Here is a 21,558-nt window from a genome sequence, read left to right as displayed (position 1 = left end):
AATGAAATTATCTTCTATATTTTGGACTATTAGCAGAAATATTATTTTTATACAGAGAACGTTACCTAGGTAATACACGGATTATAAGTTTTTGTATACTAAAAAGGTAGATATTATATATTAGCCGTACCCGGCCAAGCGTTGCTGTGGCTAAGTTTTGTGTAAATGGAAACCCACTCAAAGAAAATGACAAAAATCATTTTTAAGAAAGAATTTGTGTGGCAATTGTCCATTTTTCATTATAGAATAATATCCGTAAATTAATTAATAAAGAAAATAGTTTATGTATTTATTTATTTTCAGACTGTTACCCTCTCCTCATATAGTTGCTGTTTCCCGACAAGCTGTGAATACGTAAGTAAAGGCGGAATGAAAAGTAGGTAGATGATTTTTTTCCTTTTGTGATAGCAATTTATCGTAGCGAGCTGCATGGTAAAACGAACACATATACATATATATATATATATATATATATATATATATATATATATAGAGAGAGAGAGAGAGAGAGAGAGAGAGAGAGGGGGGAGATTAAAACTGTTGTAGATAATGTTGACGCCGCAAAATGTTTTTTTTATTTCGACAGAAAAAGAAATGTAAAAAGCAAGTGAATGGGCGAACGAGCGACAATAAAACCTTTTTAAGAAGTGCTGACGCCGAAAATCTATTTTTTTTTATTTTGGCAATAAAAGAAATGTAAAAAGCGAACGAGATAGCGAGAGAAAGTTGGGAAAATATATACAGAGACGGAGAGAAAGAGAGAGAGAGAGTGAGAGAAAGAAAGAAAGAAAGAAAGGTGTGAAGAATATATACACCACTGACGTTGATGGAGGGGAAACTAAAACTTGCGGCTATGGTTTCAAATGACCGAGACAACAGCAAAGACAAACTTGATTTCAAATATTTCTCATGTGCTATATCTCCCATCTTTGGTTTATATACATAAATAAAATTTTACAATCTATGAGAGTTATTTGATACTCTATTTCCAAAAGATTGGGAGGTATAAAATATGAGAAATATTTTAAATCAAGGCTCCCCTTTCTATTTCTTAAATTATTAGCAACACATACATATTTATACATACATACATACATACATACATACATACATTATATATATATTAGTTTGCAGCTAACTCTACCCTCTACGACGAAGGCGATCAACTCCTCGTATTTCCTCCTACAACAGACAACGCGCTATCCAACATACAAATATCTGTGCAGGAGGTCGCCAAACTAATGAAGAACAGTGTTTCCAGTAAAGCAACTGGCCCAGACGGCATTCCAATTATAGTGTTGAAAAAGCTTCGACCAGAATTGCCCCCATACTTACAAAACTGTTTAAGCGTTGCCTTAAGGAGAAGTGCTTTCCAACACCCTGGAAAACCTCACCAGTATGCCCTGTATTTAAGAACTCAAATGATAAGTCATCTCCCTCTCAGTACAAACCAATAAGTGTCTTGTGTGTCATGAGTAAGTTACTGGAATCCATATTAAGTAAAGCAGTAGTCAACCACCTCAGCAGAAATAACCTCCTTAGTGACATGCAATGTGGTTTCCGTTCTGCTAGATCTGCAGCTGATGTGCTAACAGTTATATCCCATAGGATTAGTGAATCTCTCGACAAAGGCTGCCTTTCTAGGGCAATTGCTCTTGACATATCAAAGGCCTTCGATAAAGTTTGGCATAAGGGTCTATTTCACAAGATTTCCAACTACGGTATAACCGGAAATGTCTTCTCAATAATTGAATCATTTCTCTCTGATAGGTTCATGAGAGTAGTGGTTGGTGGGCAGCAAGCAGAGGCCCACAGTATTAATGCTGGAGACCCCAGGGGTCCATCCTGAGCCCAACTCTCTTCCTGATCTACATCAATGATCTCCCAAAACACATACTTAAATCATTCGTTAACATCTATGCTGATGACACGACCATCTACGGCAACACATCAAAGGCCGTAAATGACAACGCTCTCTCTGATTCCCTCTCCTCTGATCTTGAGCGCGCCGTTCAGTGGGGAAAGAGATGGCTGGTTACTTTTAATGCATCTAAAAGCAAGCTCCTATCTTTAAATCATCAACGCTCTGTTCCTCATCTAGCATCAATTGAAATGGATGGCTCTCGTCTTGCGAAGGCTTCATGTTTTGACAAGCTCCTGGGTTTGACCTTTACTCCTGATCTGAAATGGAACAGGTATATCAAGCTTTTTTTACCGGGCCGCTGGGAAAATGGTGGGATTTTTCTACCGCTCCAGAAGATATCTCACTACTGATGCAATTCTCTATCTGTATAAAACCAAGTACGCCTAAAGATGGGGTACTGCTGCCACATCTGTGCTGGAGCTTCGAAAAACCTATCCTGCCTTGCCAAAGTACAAAATAGACTTCGTGGCTTAGTGGGGGATGCTCTCTTCTCTACCCTGCAACCTCTTTCCCACAGAATGGACGTTGCGGGCCTGTCTTTGTTTTATCATTATTTCCATGCCCCCCCTCGCCAATCCTTCATGATAAACACCCGTCTAGCTAAAACCACTGTCAGTAATTTCCCCCAGTCTTTATCTGTGCCTAAATCAAAACGTAGATTCGATGAACATAGCTTTTTTCTGAGAAGTGCACGCCTGTAGAATTCTCTTCCGTTTGCTTGTTACCCTATAACTTGAATGTCTTCAAGTCCAACATAAACAAATTCCTGATTAATCGCCCCCTTACGTAAGACACTTTATCAAATCTCCAATACCAACTATTACTATGATATTATCCCATTGAGTATTGTACACACAATAACCTTTATCCCTGAGTGGCTTCCGGGCCTTGATAAGAGGTGATCCCCATGTAAAAAAAATTAGACTTGCATTGACACACATTATTTCCCTATTTTTTCGTGTCCAATGATTTATCGGGAAGTTATACGTTTCAGTTGCAAAGATAATTCTTATTCTTTGTTTCTCATAGTCAACATACATGCGTGTATTGTATTATTATTTCTATTGTATATAGAGAAACCCATATATAATCAATTACATCAAAACTTCATCTATCGGAATATCGATTTGTCGATTACTAGCTTCTAATTCAACAGACCACAATATCTTCTGTTTATCTAATGAATAAATAACATACTTTAAATTTGAAGTTCAATAATTACGCAAATTCAATCATGCCTCGATTGTATATTTCATGTCATTTGCAAAAAAAAAAAAAAAAAAAACTTTAGTAGTTTTTCTATCTGTTTATAATTGATAACTCATAATCTACTTGGACATTGTTGAGTTCAATCGACAGTATTCGAACTTACTATCGACCTTTTCGTAAATCCTACCGTTTTTCTAAATCGTAGATTTATTGATCAATTTTTCTTAGAATATATGCTTTATATTCAGATGATGACTCATAGAAAGTCACTAGACTTAGACTTAAAAACCGAACACAATTGCAATATGTCATCGCTTTACAAACGTCTCAGAAGTAGAGGAAAATCAGATACAGAACAAAAAATGATAAGGTTTAAAACAGAATTTCGATTTCAGAATTAAGTAGAATTTCCACAAACAGACAAACTTTGCAAGATCTTCACTTGGAACACATTAACACGGGACAATTATTCAAAGACTATTCAGAACTCGTCTCCTATCATCTAATTAGATTCCTCATCCCACAACTGACTATCATTTAATCTCAAACCCTAATCCTCGGATAGCTTTTGATCTTGATAACTAGGACCCATTAGTAAAAAGTATATAACCAGTGTCTATCGGACACATGATGTTTAAAACAGAAATCTTTCTAAACAAGACACGAAACCTTGACGCAGGGAGCTAAACACCAAGGTGTAAAATAAGCAAAATAGTAAATGATACTGGTTATATGAGTGGATTGCAGACTAGAAAAAGAGCAATACTCTGTTCTTGGTTAGAAACATCGCTCAGAAATGGACAGTATTAATAGGGAGAGTAGACAAGCCTGACTGATGAAAGGAAATAGTGTTCCTATTCATAAATCTCCACAGGAAATCAGAATTAGATTCAACGTCGTTTTTGTTTTGCTCCTAGCAAAAATGCCAATGCAGTTGTTCCATTTTACGTGTCTCACAACCAGGGAAAAGTGAGACACAATGTCGGTTATTAATGTGGGGAAAGTCAAATTGCCCCAAAAGAGGCAGTCTGGGTTGGAACAATAAAATATTGCTTAAGTTGAGAAAGACTTTTCTTCCCTTGATCAATGGTAGAAAAGGTAAAGTGTAGTATGAGAACATATACTACACTTTGGACAATGATAAAATAATCATAAAATAAAGTAGGTATTAGGTCATTTAAATATGTGGAAAGAGGGTGTCTATAGTCATCCTTGGCACTTCTTCCTTATATTGTTTAAGCTATTCCTAGCTAGAATCCTTAATCAGCATAACGCCACATTCACTCCAAAGGTCGTCATAGTTAAAAGTCATATATTGACTTATTATTATTATTATTATTATTATTATTATTAGTAGTAGTAGTAGTATAGTTATAGAAGTAGTAGTTATAGTATATACATGACTAAAAAATGTCCGTTTGTTTAGTCTATCTTTATATAAAATGAGATTGTGTGGGAGGACACTTTTCAACCTATATACTCAACGAATATTTGATCTACAGATTTGAAATTTTGTATATATTTGATATATTCAGATATCGTGGAAAACTTTTCAATCGGTTTTCATTCTGAAAAAAAGGGCTTTTAAGGGGTGAAAATTGAAACATTGGTATTTCGGGAGTCATCGGATTTCCATCTGTTTCACGGGGTTTGAAAACACTTTTAAAAATCTTAGCAAGCTAATCAAATGATTATCGTACTACTCACTGTCAGTGTTGGATTCGATCCCAACCCGACTATGTTTTTTTACTTACAAGAACTGAACTGTTTAGAAAAACAATACTGGCATGCACCTGTCTTAAGTTTCTTTTCGTTTTATTTTACTACATGTTTATAAAGGAATTTAGCATTACGTTTAATACCGGGCAATGCCGGGTATATCTAGCATATCTATAAAAGTGAGAATGTGTGTGCGTGTGTGAGGACACTTCCAAACCTATATACTCAATTTTTAATCTACCGACTTGAAATCTGGTAAAAAGGGTATTCAGACAAGTGGAGATCTTTTTAATTGGTTTTCACCCGAAAAAAAAAACTGCTTCTAAGGGGTCAGAATAGAAAATTAGTACTTGTGAGGTCATTGGATTTTTATCTATTTCTCAACTGTTTCACGAACGCGCATGTGTAAATCGTTTACATGACCAATTATTTATGTTAAAAATAAGTAATTGAAAGCACTTTTTAAAGATCGTACCAAGCTGACTTAATGATTTTCATAATTGACTCACTGTCTTTAGGTGTTGGTTTCGATCTCAGCTCGAGTATTTTTTTTTTACTTACAAGAAGTGAATTGTTTAGAATAAAACATAATAATCGCATGCCAATGTCCGAATTTTTTTCGTTTTTTCTCCATTTTTTAAAAAGAATTTAACGTTACGTTTTATACCTAACGTTTATGATAAATAAGAAATTTGCATTACTTAAAATAAAATATTTATGCGTATTTTTCGACCAGTTAACGCCGGGCGGCTTGCTAATATACAATTATTTCATTGGCGATTCAATACATTTTTATCCTGGCCAATAGGCCAAGAAATTGTGTTTACATTTTTATTTTGTATTTGTTTAATTGTTACTATAGCGTTTTTCATATGTGAAATGTTCTTCAAATCTGACATTGGCTAGCGCCCATGTTGAAATGCGTCGAAGACCAGCAGTAGGTGCAGCACTCAAGGACTTACAGTCAGGTGGAAAAATATTACGGATATCGAACGGACATTTAGAAAGGTGCAGTGAAATGACCACAGTGGCAAGAGACTCAATCTGTCGGTTCGTACTTCTTTCACCACTTGCTTGTCTACGATCGATTTACCACAGCTGGTAAAAACCGGTGGCTGCTTTCGTTTTCATCTCCGTGTGTCGATTTGACAGAAAATGAAAGAGAAAAAAAAACAAACTCCGGACAATATTTTCAAGCGTTATGAAAAGAATTAGAGTGTTGGAATTTTGCCAGAAAGTCTGGAATAAAGTTAAAGTATTACTTAAAACTCTTTGCTTAAGGAACATCCGAACAACTTATCCGCTGCTTGGATACATTTTTATAAGTTGCGTCCAAGCATTTTTAGAAGGAGCTTTGTTCGTCAGTTGTCAATTTTCGCTTTTATATTGATTTTTTTTTTTTACACAAATTTGATTGGACGCATGTAGAATACGCTTCAAAAAGAAGCATTGTCCGTCGCTTTGTTTCTCTTACGACTCTTAGGAATGTTATCTTATTCTTTTACGCTGAGGTTTGAAATAGGAGTATAGGGTTAGTGCACTGTTTTGTCCGATGGCCTGCTAGGTTTACGTGTGAAAAGCATTTTTCTAATACTATGTGTGCAAATTTTTGCACTTAAGCTTGAAATAGCACATTTATGCGTTCCAAATTTCCGGTTGTCTGTTATGCTTAAGTTTGGAATACGATTTTAGCGTTTCTATTCTGTATGTGCATCGGTTTCTTCATTAATCTGTTACTATTAATGTGAAAATAACATCGTTAGGTGTTTCTATCCTTACGTTTGTAACGGTCGGTTTGTTACATTTCATTTTTATTTTAGATTTTGTCCGCGCACCTCTCTGTTCGTTCGTCTGTTATATAGTCTGGAAGAGCATTTGACTCGTAAATTACGGATACTGAATATAAACAATTTAAAATATTGACTCTTGTTAAAATACACAATTGGCTTACAAAACTGTCACGAATGAATATATATATATATATATATATATATATATATATATATATATATATATATATATATATAGGTAGTACATGGAAAGGCTCTAAATTCTGATAACAGAATCGGCGTTAAAAGAAAGCAAACTCAAAGCAAGCATACTTTTTGTTTTAAGTAAATCTTACCTGTTTCTAAGTAACCCCCTCATGTGATAACAGAATTTCAAGATCTTCCACGGTTATACTTCTTTATGAAGGGTATGTATTGCTGTCACTTTTATGTTTGTGAAGGGCTATATAACATCCAAACTCTAGCTGGCCTTTTTGCAGTACAAGTTGAAATAGGTTGGAAGTAAAAACCATTTCCTTAATACTATCAGGAATTAGCTGTATCCATTTCCACCACCTTTAATTACGGGTAGAGTAGTAATTTAGTATTGACTTGATAGAACAACTAATCGATGTAGTGGAATTGTCAAATTAACATCAGCCCGACTCTGCTTATCTCATCTTCACTTTCTATGTTTTTAGCCTTTTGATGATTTCAAATCACGCAAGGTGTTGTTAATTAACTACAAATACCTCATAACCCAATTAAAACTTTAACTTTATTAAACCAATGTACTTATATATATATATATATATATATATATATATACATTGTGTGTGTGTATAATAAATATGTAAAATCTCATGAAAGACTTCTTAAAATGCAAAATAAAGGAATTCAAAGTAAGTATTTTAATTACGTTCAAACTTATAACGGAAATAGATGCGCAACGTCCATCACATACACACACACACATATATATATATATATATATATATATATGTTAAATCCTGCTCATGCTCACTTTTATTACACAAACCGAGATAGCCCTTTTTCTTAAATGGTAAATTACAGGTCAAGTAAACATCTGCCTAATAAAGGCGCGACTACTGGCTACTTGAAAATACGAACGGGAATTACAAAGAAAACAATGGCTAATGGGCAAACTTAACACTAATGTACATACATACACATTATATAAAGACGAGCGGTCGCATCAATCCGATGCAATAGCCTGGCGAATTCTTACGGAGAGGAAACGCGGACAATTCTGTGTTGCTTAATTGCCATAAATATATTCATAAATTACGATACACACACATATATATATATATATATATATATATATATATATATATAGAGAGAGAGAGAGAGGGAAGGAGAAGCAGACAGAGAATTGAATACATTTCGCAGGACGAGTAATAATTATTCAATGAACAGAGCAGTGGTGCACCATTTTTATTTTAGATTTAATAACGCTACACCTTGTATCTAAAACTCACATTTATATTTTTATTAACATCTATTACATGATGTCATTTTTTTTTTCACATATTTTATCCGGGAACCAAATCAAACTTAAATTTAAAGAACACACACAATGGATTTTGCTGATACTGAAATATTTTCAATTTTTTTTTTCCATGCGTCAGACCATGGCAACCAACCAAGTCCGACTCACCAAGATCATGAAACACTTTGTTATTCTGCAGATCTTGTTTTGCTGGTTCATAAAAAAGTATCCACAATACATGATGTAACATGCGCATGATTTATTTACATGTTCACATTTTTGTGGAAACTAAAATGTCAAATCTATTTCGTAATTGCCTTGGGATGTTATGCTCGTTTTCAGTTGAATTTTCTATGAAAAACATGAAGATGGAATTCTTCCTTTTTGATTCTTTTATTAACCAGACAATAACCCAACTTGCTGTATTCAATATATCCTTCAGCCACGTTGAATACATAGTATTATACTAGTTGAAGGTACAATTTATGTGGGGTATTGGAGTGAAGTTGTTTATCTAATGTACTCGATTTTTTTGTGATAAAATGCACACGAATATCGTTGAAAAGTAGCGATGATTCTTTAGATGGGGATCTATATCGACTAGAATGCTTCCGATAGCAATTTATTAAAAAAAAAAAAAAATGGGTTGCTTGCGATTTGAAAGCCAGGAAAATTTAAAATGGCAGATGACACTATCGCATAGAACTGCAAATGAATCTAACCACGGTTACAGCAGCTGCTCGGTTCTACAAAGAAAGAATCGTAATCTTCAAAAAATACAATCTCATGTCAAGAATTCAAGTCGCAAAAAGTACGTTCAAAAATTCATTCTTTTGAATAAGCTGTATCCTTTAATGTTTCTAAATTTTTTATATAAGGGTTGATACTTTGTATTATTTGGATTATTCGGGCTACTAGTTTTAGCATGAGTGTTATTCTCAACATTTCAGCCGATCTTCTTCAGGGGTATCTTCTCGAACTTTGAAATCTTTCTGTAAGACTCGGAAATTTGCACAATTTCGAACGCAACCCTGTATTTAATCCCCGGGGGAAGCATGTTTTCATGCCCATGACAGTGTAAATGTCTTAAGCAGTTGGCAATTGTATTCATCGTATCTCCCGCACTGAGGACTAAACCTTCAACACTCAGAAAAGGGGTCACCTGCAACTAAATCACCTAGTATTTTATCCGTTACGCCAAGGATCCGCAACAATCAAAATAATACAATAACATCTTAAACTTATACTTTACTGATAAATAAAAATCGGGCAATATTTCGTGTTTCGACTATGAGACGTAGGAGAACGTAGCAATAGAGATCTTTATACATCATTCCCAACTTCTCAAAATGCATGCTAACTATGGAAGTACTACATAGAAAGTTATCACATTAGAACTATATCACATACCGCTCTATTGAATTTAGTAATCTTGTGTTGATTGCATTTATTGACTTATTAAAGTGTTGAAGTGTAGAGTTGAACGTAATAATCAAATAAGAAATCGCACGCGCGTGTGTGTGTTATGCGGCTATACAACTTACCTTCGGATGGAATCTGAGAGAAAAAGAAATTAAAGATGGCAGCCATGGATTTATAAGGTGAAGTCTCGAGGAATCTCACGAGATTTCATCTTCCACTGCACACGTATGCAAATGGAATGGGGTCAGTTTTCTAATAAAATGCATGTTGGCAGAGGTGGTGGAGAGAACACGTGCTGGAAGTTGAGAGAGAAAGTTGGCAGTGACGAATTGTAGCTAAACTTTTGCTTCTTGTATTTTTTTTTTAATTTGTTTTGCTGTTTACCAGCCCATTTAACTGCAAGCATCAAATGTCAATCTATTTGTAAACTATTGAAAGGAACGGATTTAGTGAAACTACACGATAATAACGAAATTAGAAGTTTTTAATATCTAGGTACAAGGCAAAGCATTGCCCTCTATTAATAGTCGTGTTACAGTAATAGATGTATCCCAAAATTACGAAAAAATCTGTTAGAAAAAAATTATTAAAGAACACATTCTTCGATAAAAATTAGCGAAAATAAAATGTTTGGCTAAAAAAAAATAAATAAAAAAATAAAAACACCGGAGAGTTCTAAAGGGACGTAAAGAGCGTGTAACTCTTGTCATTTTTCTCAATAAATTATACGTTTAGCTTTGTTTTTAGCATAACTGAGTTACTTCCCTTGTCTCTCCAAGGAAATTTCGCGACGGTTTTAATTTACAGTAAAGATCTAAACATTTTTTTAATTTTATTTTTTTAAATACTGTAGTACTATTTTAGTACTCCTGAAATGAGAATTACGTAGATATCATTGCTTTTATTAGGTTGAGAAGAAAGTTCCTGCGGAATTTTTAATTTTGATTTTAAATAATGTTTTTTCAAATAAGTTTTCATTATGATACCTTTACTTTATATATCATTTTAAAGGGTGTTTCTCGCTTTATCTAATCGTTTAAATTACAATCGTTTGAAATAATTATTCCGCCTTTTCAGAAAGTTGAATACAAGATGGAAAAAAAGCAGATTCGTACACTTTTCTTATTTTAATTAAAGCTAGGCTGAAAAGCTGCTGAAACAGCTCGCGATATTAACGAAGCGTATTCCCCAGGAACCACTACCGAACACACATTACAATAGTGGTTTAAGAAATTTCGTGGCTGCAACGAGAGTTTTGAAAATGATGTGCATAGAGGTTGGCCATCGGATGTTTACAACGATCAATTAGGAGTCTTAGTCGGTGCCAATCCACGCACAGCTTCGAGAAATTGCTTCTAAATTTGATGTAACTTGGTAGAGATTGGAAAGACAAAAAATAATAAAAAAAAAGGAACCAAAAGAAACGCCATTATGAAGTGTCAACTTTCCTTCTTTTACGCATTTTTTCCTCGTTTCTCGACCGCGTTGTTACTTGCGATAAAAAGGTGGGTTCTTGACAGCAACCTGCGACGCTCAGCTCAGTAGTTCGACGCCATTGAAGTTCCACTACACTTCCCGAAGCTAGAATTGCACCAAAATTCGATCATGCTGATTGTTATGTGGTGTGCGACCAGTCTCATTCATTAGTTTTTTTAAATGCAGGCGAAACGATTACGGCGGAAAAATAGTTAACCAATGAATGAAATGCATTAGAAACTTCGACATCAATACTCGGAATTAGTTAACAGAAAAAAAGCAAACAAAATTCTCCTTCACGACAATGCCTGTCTGAACGTTGTTTTCTGACCCTGCAGAAATTGAACAAATTCCGCTAAAAAACACTGCCTTATCCAACATATTCTCAAGACCAATCACTTATTAGCTACCACTTTTTCAAGCATCTCGGCAACTTCCTGCGTGAGAAATGCATCAAATCTTAAGTGATATCAAAAAAGCCTTCAGGGTCTTCATTGACACCAGAAAGCAATATATCTACTGACATAAATATACTTGGGGGGGGGCGTTGCCAAAAATATGTTGATTCTGGTGGTTCTTATTTCGATCAATAAATCTTTGAGCTGAATTATGTTCATCTGAATTTAAAAAGTTAAAAACCGCAAGAACTTCTTTGTCCACCTGGTAGTTGTAACTGACATGAGTATTTAAATACTATTTTTTTAAATCAATTTTTTTCCGAATTTCGGTATTATAGTGTAGTTCCACCAAAGGAAAATAAACGGCATATACACAGTTTGAAAATTATCTATGTTAATTCAACAATTAAATTTGATATAGAACCATTATGCCTCAATATGAATCCTTATAGATGTAAAGCATGTTATACTTTCCGCACTTCTATTCTAGCTGGTTATTATGGCGTCAGTAATACGACAAAAACAATTGATGGTGAGAAGCTGTATAATCTGAGCTATAATGACTTTAGCTCTGATTTGTTGTTATTTCTGGATAATTAAGTACTCTAAAGAAGCTGCTCTTTCTATTGAGCTAACATGAAATGCATGATCACTGATTAAAAAAAAACTCATTTTAGCATCAACATTAACGGGCATCAAATCAAACAAGTTCGAGCGTTTGTTTAGCTTATAAAAAAGCTGTTTTGATCTTCTGGCGGACAAACAGCTGTAAATTGTAGAATCGCTTTTGTTTAGATCGACTTCACAAGAAACAAAAGCCTCCTAACTTCTAAACGCATATGCAAAATCAACGTAAAAATCTTCTACACATGTCGTTTAATACGTATTGAATGAGTCCACTGGACTATAAAATGTATGTCAGAAAATAGACACTTTCCAAAGTCAAATTAAGCTCTTCATGGCTTATCAAAAAACTATCTGATCATGCGAGACTGACTGGGATGCCATCAATATCCTTTTGTCATAAAATATAAAGATTTGAGATTATTTGGTTACATATAAGATAATAAAACTTTAGAATTTTCTCCCTTCGTAGTATAGTCATAACTTGTAACCTTGCCTACTTGATGATATCACAAGGAGAAAACAAAACAAATCACTCTGGTATATGAAGTAAAATTTGAAATATCGTTTCACCCACTGTTTCGTTGGCTGTATCAAGAGAGAATAAGCTGAAATAGCACTATATATATATATATATATATATATATATATATACATACACACACGAATTGAGACAATGCTGAATCTTTATTAATAATCATTTGGAGAAGAAGAAAAGACAGAATATATATATATATATATATATATGTGTGTGTGTGTGTGTGTGCTTCAGTTGGAATATTTTTACAAGCTTCAACGCATCTCTTTCAAATCATGCAAACTTTATTTAAAACTGAATGTGTTTTTCCAATTAAAACTATTCCTTTGAAAAAAAAAAGAAATCAATTTCGGACTTTCTTTGCAAATATCATTTTAAATTCATTAAAAAATATTTTTAAGACAATAACTGTTTAATTTATTTTCCTTTTGATTGTCAACAAAAAAGAAATTCGAGAAAAACTTAAAATAATTAAAGGAAAATACAACCATCCACACGCATAAATTTAAGAAGTTAGGAATATATTATATTCTATAGAGGTTTTCCATTTACTCCGTGCGCAATTTCTATCAATCTAACCCTTTTAGTATTTCTGCTAGACGTATTAGACGATTTAGATGCCTGACACATGTAAAGTCATTATTTACTTGCCTTCATATAGGAGCAATGTTAGACTTAAGGTCACTTTTTAATGTGAACATTTTTAACATGAAAATTGTTTTAATTTAAAAGTACACATTTAACGTACCAAGTAGATAAAATACGAACAGTAATATTAACACTAATATTTAATACAAGAGGAATTTGTCGTTAAGGTCATCATTTTTATATATGTTGTTTGTCCATACTATTTATTTGCCTCCACACGAAAACTGTGTGAGGTCGGTATGTAATATGAGAAGACCCAGTTTTCCCCCCAAAAGGTCACTTTGGGGTTTAATAATAAAAAATATCTTAGTTTAAAAGTTTTTTCTAGCCATATACTAAAATAAACCTCTAGAACTGACTTTCATTCAGAGCCTAGTATTATATATAGGATGAGTAAACCAACAAGTTGACTGAAAATGACAGTTAAGTAAAGTTTAGTCAGGATACACTTGCTTCACCAGAAATAAAAATAGAAACCGATATGAATTCACATGACTCAGACAGAGAGTGATACAAAGGGAGGGGTTATTTCATTTAAGCACACTACATATAAAAATAAAACTATTCAGATGTACTGACAAAATATCATTAGACAATATTATCGGTCTCTGTCTACTCCTACTTCGTTCATTAGTGATTTAGAATGAAGATCGAATTGAATGAACCTCTTCTATCTTCTATCAGTCTTTATTGAAAGTGTAACTATAGGATTTTTGGATAATACAAGTTAGAAACTTTTTTGCAACGAAGGCATTTACCTGATTTTATGTATGCTTTACGAAAGGTTGCTACGCATTCAAAAAATAAAAAAACTGACATTAAATATGTTGCTAAGGCCATTGATAAAATGGTTTAATTATTCTAATGCACCATAAATTACATAACCCCCTCATGAAGTCCTCTATCCTTATGCGAAAAAGATGCGTTCTAAATTAGAGTCAACCTACGACGTCGAGAACCGCGCTTCCCAGACCATCCTTTCATTCTTTGACATAGTACAAAATAGACTTCGTAATCTAGTGGGTGATAATTTCTATTTGTCTTTACAGCGCCTTTCTCACAGAACGAACGTTGCTAATATTTGTCTGTTTTTATCGATATTCCATTGTAGGTACTCGACTGAGCTTCAATCCTTGATATACTCATCCCATTTAAAAAGTTAACATTAAGAATTCGTTTAGCTCATACTATTGTAAAGTGCTTTCTTTCTACTTAAAATTAAATGGAGAAATTAAATCTGGAGAAATTCGTGTCCGGGTAAAACAATACCACAGGTCTTCCCTATTGTCTACAACATGGCCGTCTTCATGTCCAATGTCAGCAGATACTTGTTGGGCGTTCATATCATGTGAACAAATTTCTATTCATGCATCACATCCTTTCCTATGTTCATGTTCTATTTCTCCTCATTCAAGAAGCGTTTATTAATCTTTATTCTGGGGTGCCGTTTTTGGTATAAAAACAGCTTGAAATTATTAAGACTGATAGACAATAGAGGTGATCACTCTTGTTACCTTTCGCATTTCTAATGATAACGTAGAAATTTTAAATATTGCAGTACACAAGCAACATTTCTAGGTTTCCTCCTTTTACTACGTTTTACATATTACTCCTTAATCCTACGATGATCTGTACGACAGTTGTTGAATGTAGTTACAGCATGATTCACAGGTTTCGGTTTTCGATGTTCGAATCGTACTTTTTTGTTTAGCGCCTTAATACGTCACCACCAAATATTGCATTGCGGCTGATACGTTGTTTACTTTTTACTTTATAATTAATACTAGCAGGGCTACCCGGCGTTGCTCGGGACCGTATAAACAATGAAAAAACAAAAGCAGATATTGAACATATGTTTGATTCTTAGGGGAGAGGAATCTTTCATCTCTATGTATTATTTGTTTTATCTACCCTAGGACTGATATTGTTCATGTTTTATCCCTAGCATAGGTAATTTACAGCATGTATATGAAATTGTTTTACCTTAGGGAGAAGAGAACAGGTAATATACAACATAATGTGTCTATATTACATCCCTGGCAACGCCTAGAAACCAGCTAGAACATGTATTTCAGTCAATCTTTATTATATCCTGGGCTATGCCGGGAAACCAGCTAATCTCTTTTTAGTGACTTGACCACCAAAATACCTCCCTAAGTGTGTCCTTTCTTTTGAACTTATTAGATATAGGTATCTAGAAATGTGTGTGAAATTTTGTTGAATGCATTGTTCACTATGATTTTCTTATTGTTCTACACAATATCAACTGTAGCGAAATAACACAGTAAACTTAGTGTAGTGTTAGAATAAAGAGCAAAGGAAAAAATTAGAATCATATTTTGTAATTGCAAATCTAAATTTGCTAGCATGTACCAGTATTTGCCAGGTTGTGGAAATTTGGAACTTATAACATATGTAGTGGCCTTTTCCTAGATACCTATTGCTAAAAATTATACTTTCATTTTGTTAGAAAAATCTCTCTTCAGATGCCCTGCATCATTCAAAATAAAAACAAATATTTTTATAATTGTTTCAGTATATTGCTACACAATGTGAAAGTTTTTAACGTTTGTAAAAAAAATCATGAATGTGCTTATATTGCAAAAAAGAAAATATCAGTGCACAGTATTGAAAGTGTTTGAGATTCAAAAGTCTGTAACATTTCTACTAACTTCATAAGATGTCATGTGAGAAACTGAATTGAATATCAAGACATTATCTGAAGCGTTTTTATTTTGGTGTAACATATGTGTTTACAGTGAACCTTAACTTTTAATAAACAGATTGGTATGCAATGACATAGGCTAAGAATCTTTAACAAAATATATATAAATTGGAAAAATGTGTGAACAAATGAAAAAAAAATGATCCGCTCCACTTGATGACATCAAGCACAGTAATATTTTAGTGAAGAAAATATGAAATTGATGTTCAGTGATTAGTTTGGATGAATGAGAAAATGTAATTGTTTGATGCATAAAAATAACTCAGTTGCTGTATTTGATATTAAGCAGCAAAATATAGTGATTTGAATATTTGGGAAAACATCAAACCAGATTATGTAAAAAGAAAAAAAAAAGATGAAATTAGAAAATATATATTTTATGTTTATGAGTTCTGCCAATCAAAATTTTGTGGCAGAAATTGGGTGATTACCATGCAATTTTATTTTGGTAAAATTCTTAAATTATTAGAATGTTTATTATAATTTCTAATTAGTGACTTGTTATAATCAAAATCCGCCCTAAAGAGTGTCCTTTCTTTTATTAGGTATCAGAGTAGGTATCAAGATTTCTACTTCTATACAAATGTGATATTTCAGATCTGTACATAAAAAATTTGTTGAATATATAGGTTGAGAATTGTTCTGTGTCGCTCTCTCTCACACACACACGCATTCTCACTTTTATAGATATAATAGATAGATTACTCTAGATATATTTCCATATGTCTGAATACCCTATATACAAATTTTCAAATCTGTAGATAAAAAAATTTGTTGAGTATATAGGTTGAAAATTGTTCTCTCTCTCTCACACACACATTCTCAATTTTAGAGATATAATAGATAGATTATGCTAGATATATTTCCATATGTCTGAATACCCTATATACAAATTTTCTAATCTGTAGATCAAATATTTGTTGAATATATAGGTTGAAAATTGTTCTTACTCTCTCTCTCTCTCTCTCTGGCTACCTCACACACACATTCTAACTTTTATAGATATAATAGATAGATTATGCTAGATATATTTCCATATGTGTGAATACCCTATATACAAATTTTCTAATTTGTAGATAAAAAATTTGTAGAGTGCATAGGTTGAGAATTGTTCTCTCTATCTCTCACACACACACATTCTAACTTTTAAAGATATAATAGATTATGCTAGATATATTTCGATATTTCTGAATACCCTATATATAAAAATTTGTTGAATGTATAGGTTGAGAACTGTTCTCTCTCTCTCTCTCTCTCTCGCTCACACACACACACATTCTCACTTTTATAGATATAATAGAAAGATTATCCTAGATATATTTCTATTTGTATGAATACTCTATATACAAATTTTAAAATCTGTAGATAAAGAATTTGTTGAGTATATGGGTTGAGAATTGTTCTCTCTCTCTCTCTCTCTCTCTCTCTCTCACACACACACACACATTCTCACTTTTATAGATATAATAGATTATGCTAGATATATTTCCATATGTCTGAATACCCTATATACAAATTTTCAAATCTGTAGATAAAAAATTTGTTGAGTATATAGGTTGAGAATTGTTCTCTCTCTCTCTATCACACACATTCTCACTTTTATAGATATAATAGACAGATTATGCCAGATATATTAAAATATGTCTGAATGCCCAATATACAAATTTTGAAATCTGTAGATAAAAAATTTGTTGTATACATAGGTTGACAATTGTCCTCTCTCTCACACACACACACATTCTCACTTTTATACATATAATAGATAGATTATGCTAGATATATTTCTATATGTCTGAACACCCTATATACAAATGTTCAAATCTGTGGATAAAAAATTTGTTGAATGTATAGGTTGAGAATTTTTATCTCTCTCTTTTTCTCTCTCTCTCTCTCGCTATCTCACACACACGCATTCTCACTTTTATAGATAAAATAGATAAATTATGCTAGATATATTTCCATATGTCTGAATACCCTATATACAAAGTTTCAAATCTGTAGATAAAAAATTTGTTGAATATATAGGTTTAGAATTGTTCTCTCTCTCTCTCACACACACATTCTAACTTTTGTAGTTATAATAGATAGATTATGCTAGATATATTTCCATATGTCTGAATACCCTATATACAAATTTTCTAAACTGTAGGTAAAAAATTTGTTGAGTATGTAGGTTAAGAATTGTTCTCTCTCTCTCTCTCACACACACACACACACACAAGTTCTCACTTTTATAGATATAATAGATTATGCTAGATATATTTCTATATGTCTGCCTACCCTATATACAAATTTCCAAATCTGTGCCCAAAAATGTGTGGAATATATAGGTTGAGAATTGTTCTCTCTCTCTCTCTCTCACACATATTCTCACTTTTATAGGTTATATAGGTTGAGAATTTTTTGCTCTTTCCATCACTCACATTCACACTTTTATAGATATAATACATAGATTATGCCAGATATATTTACATATGTCTGAATACCCAATATACACATTTTCAAATCTGTAGATAAAAAATTAGTTGAATATATAGGTTGAGAATTGTTCTCTCTCTCTCTCTTTCTCTCTCTCTCACACACACATTCTCACTTTTATAGATATAATAGATAGATTATGCTAGATATATTTCCATACGTCTGAATACCCTATATCCAAATTTTCTAATATGTAGATAAAAAATTTGTTGAATATATAGGGTGAGAATTTTCCTTCCTCTCTTTCTCTCTCTCTCTTTCTCACACACACACAAGCTGAAAATTGTTCTCTCTCTCTCTCTGACTCTCTCTCTCTCTCACACACACACACATGGTCATTTTATAGATATAATAGATAGGTTATGCTAGATATATTTCTATATGTCTGAATACCCTATATACAAATTTTTAAATCTGTAGATAAAAAATTTGTTGAGTATATAGGTTGAGAATTGTTCTTTCTCTCTCTCTCACACACACATTCTCACTTTTATAGATATAATAGATTATGCTAGATATATTTCCAAATGTCTGAATACCCTATATACAAATTTTCAAATCTGTAAAGATAGAATTTGTTGAATATATAGGTTGAGAATTGTTCTCTCTCTCTCTCTTTCACACACATTCTCACTTTTATAGATATAATAGATAGATTATGCTAGATATATTTCCTTATGTCTGAATACCCTATATACAAATTATCAAATCTGTAGATACAAAATTTGTTGAGTATATAGGTTGAGAATTGTTCTCTCTCTCTCTCTCTCACTCACTCACTCACACACACACACATTCTACCTTTTATAGATATAATAGATTATGCTAGATATATTTCCATATGTCTGAATACCCTGTATACAAATTTTCAGATCTGTACATAAAAATTAGTTGAATATATAGGTTGAGAATTGTTCTCTCTCTCTCTCTTCTCTCTCTCTCTTTCACACACATTCTCACTTTTCTAGATATAATAGATAGATTATGCTAGATATATTTCCATATGTCTGAATACCCTATATACAAATTTTCTAATCGGTAGATAAAAAATTTGTTGAATATATAGGGTGAGAATTGTACTTACTCTCTCTCTCTCTCTCTCTCTCTCACGCACACATTCTCACTTTTATGGATATAATAGATAGATTATGCTGGATATATTTCCATATGTCTGAATACCCTATATACAAATGGTCAAATCTGTAGATAACAAATTTATTGAATAGATAGGTTGAGAATTGTTCTCTCTCTCTCTCTCGCAACCTTACACACACAACCACACGCAAACATTCTGACTTTTATAGATATAATAGATCGATTATGCTAGATATATTTCCATATGTCTGAATACCCAATATACAAATTTTCAAATCTGTAGGTAAAAAATTTGTTGAATATATAGGTTGAGAATTGTTCTCTCTCTCTCACACACTCACATTCTCACTTTTATAGATATAATGTATAGATTATGCTAGATATATTTCTATATGTCTGAATACCCTATATACAAAGTTTAAAATCCGTAGATAAAAATACGTTGAGTATATAGGTTGAGAATTGTTCTCTCTCTCTCTTACGCACACACACACACACACACACACACATTTTCACTTTTATAGATATAATAGATAGATTATGCTAGATATATTTCCATATGTCTGAATACCCTATATACAAATTTTCAAATCTGTAGATAAAAAATGTATTGAATATATAGGTTGAGAATTGTTGTCTCTCTCTCTCTCTCTCTGGCTACCTCACACACACACACATTTTCACTTTTATAGATATAATAGATAGATTATGCTAGATATATTTCCATATGTCTGAATACCCTATATACAAACTTTCAAATCTGTAGATAAAAAATTTGTTGAGTATATAGGTTGAGAATTGTTCTCTCTCTCTCACACGAAACTGTGCGCTCGGCTTCTTCCCCCCCTTCCCACCCCAAATGCTTGGGAAACTGTGCACTGTTTTTGTTGGTTTTCAAGCTGCCTCTTCCCCCCCCCCCACACACACAGTTTAACAGTAGTAGGAGGTCAAGAGAAAGAGGGTGAGAGAGAGAGAAGAGTAAGTTGGTGAGAGAGAGAGAAAAGAGAAAGAGGGTGTTGGTTTTATATTTTTATTATCGTCTAATATTTTGAAAGCTGAATTTCTAATAAAATGTGCATCTATAGGAGATAATGCCTGGGAATGTGTCCCCCCCCACAGTTTAACAGTGGTGTGACGTCAAGAGAAAGAGGGTGAGAGAGAGGGAAGAGTAAGTGGGTGAGAGAGAGAAAGAGAGAGAGAAAAAAAAGAAAGACGGTGTTGGTTTTGTGAAAAAAGTTGTTATTTACAATTGTTCGCATTCTTGGCCTTTTGGTCAAGATCAAAGTGTAGTATCTGTTCTTCAGATGCTGCACTTCTATTTCTTGTTCTCTTTCGGTGGAGGAGAAATCCTCCACGACTGAGACAATTTTTATTTTTGTACCTTTTCTCCACGTTAAAAAACGACCCTGGTGTCTAACTCTGTCCCGTGGGGAGGCATAGTAAATAGGTACAATTGTTCGCCATTAGTGGATGTTGACGTCACGTCACGTGACATGACTAAGCGTTTTTTTTTTTTAGTATGAATAACATTTTTTGTTTTAATTATAAAGTCTACACTTAATTTTATAGAAAATGATGTATATATAATAGAAAAAAAAAATTACTGGTTTTGTTGGATTCAAGTGGATCCCCCCCCCTCCAGTTTAAGAGATAGCAGGTCACGTGGTAATATACAAAATGGCTAGCGTAAATATAAAGATCGGTTTTTTTATCGACGAATATTTTGAAAGCTGAATTTTTTTTTATTCCTGTACATTTTTTCCTGATATTTTTCGTTAAAACTCTTGTATAAATACTATTTTTAACCAGTTAAATACGTTGGAGACATTGTCATGGAGTTTAATAATCTCTAGAACAAAGCAGAAGAGAAATTACAAAAGTATCGGTAAAACAAAGTGTTTGTTTACATTTGTTCGCCATTACTGGATGTTGACGTCACGTCACGTGACATGACTAAGCGTTTTTGGATTATGTAATATTAACATTAAAATGACAGGTTTTTTTTGGGGCCCCCCTAGGA

The 21,558-nt window shown here is 33.1% G+C and overlaps 1 pseudogene; it reads left to right on the top strand.

Annotated features, from left to right (window-relative positions):
* The first annotated feature begins 20,790 nt into the window (after nucleotides 1–20,790).
* On the top strand, nucleotides 20,791–20,924 carry LOC145277262 (U2 spliceosomal RNA; annotated as a pseudogene).
* The last annotated feature ends 634 nt before the right edge of the window (nucleotides 20,925–21,558 follow it).

The sequence above is a fragment of the Euprymna scolopes genome, chromosome 5, assembly GCF_053919585.1.
Source record: "Euprymna scolopes isolate OS-2025 chromosome 5, ASM5391958v1, whole genome shotgun sequence".
NCBI lineage: Eukaryota > Metazoa > Mollusca > Cephalopoda > Sepiida > Sepiolidae > Euprymna > Euprymna scolopes.
Note: the sequence above shows the minus strand (reverse complement) of the source record. Positions and strands in the feature narration are given on the sequence as shown.